This window comes from Chinchilla lanigera, unplaced genomic scaffold (genome assembly GCF_000276665.1).
Source record: "Chinchilla lanigera isolate Chin_1 unplaced genomic scaffold, ChiLan1.0 scaffold00098, whole genome shotgun sequence".
Lineage (NCBI taxonomy): Eukaryota > Metazoa > Chordata > Mammalia > Rodentia > Chinchillidae > Chinchilla > Chinchilla lanigera.
In genome coordinates, this window is record NW_004955499.1 from 79,780 (window position 1) to 80,814 (window position 1,035).

Here is a 1,035-nt window from a genome sequence, read left to right on the forward strand (position 1 = left end):
GGGGAGGGGGAGGGAGGGGGAGGGAGAGACACACGGGGAACTTCTGAGGGCCTGTGGAGGGGTCCAAGGTTAAATAGCACCAGGCTGGGGGCGGGTTTAGGAGGCGGAACACCAGACATGGCAGACCAGGATTGGGCGAGCATGGGAAAAGGAAATAGGATATTACAAAAAGGGAAGTAGGAAGTTATAATTGGACTCAGAGGAAGAGGGGTGGGGCTTAGCACATGACCTCTAGTGGCCAGCGCCACATGGCTTGGCGCCATACTGACTCAGCACCACACCACCTGACCTCCGGCGCCATATTGGCTGGACTCCATAGCAACTCAGCAGGAATCACAGCGAGGCAAGAAACCCATCATGCTCTAAGATGTTACACGGATACATACTGTGTGCAGCAGCAAAGAGGCTTCGGCTCAAAACAGCGCCTGTGCTCGGAACTCAGGAAAAAACTGGACATGCAATGGCCACAGCAGGAGCCCAGAGCTAGAGCGACAACTGCAGCACCAAAAGAAAACCCGGGTACCTCCTCAGTGCAGCCTGCCCGCCCCTACGGCTCGCGAACGGGAGAGGAAGGTTTCCTGGTACTCGGACAACGCAGCAGCCGGGGCAACGGAGCCCTGCCCGCAGCTCGCCCTTCCCCAAGGAAATAGACGACACAGGAGCAAAGCCTCGTTCAAATCACCCCAGACTCTCGTGTCACTCAATTCGTCGTTCTTTCCTTGACAACATTTAAAAAATTATACATTTTTAAAAAAGGGATCCAAGAATGCGGGACTTTTGACACCTCTTGGGTTCAGAGGTGGAAGCGGTAATTTGAAGGAAGGACATTTCTAAGGGCTCCCAGGCACAGCGCGGACGGCCTCGGGCGCGGCAGCGGCACGTGCTCAGGGTGTGGCTGCTATTTCCTGGCTTGGCGGAGGTGCTGCAGTGCTGACCTGCAGGGATGCAGAAGGCCGTTCTGCTGGAAATAGCTTCAAAGGAACAAAGCCTCACAGGGGATAGAGTGAATGTTACAAGAAACAAGGCTTGTTCACG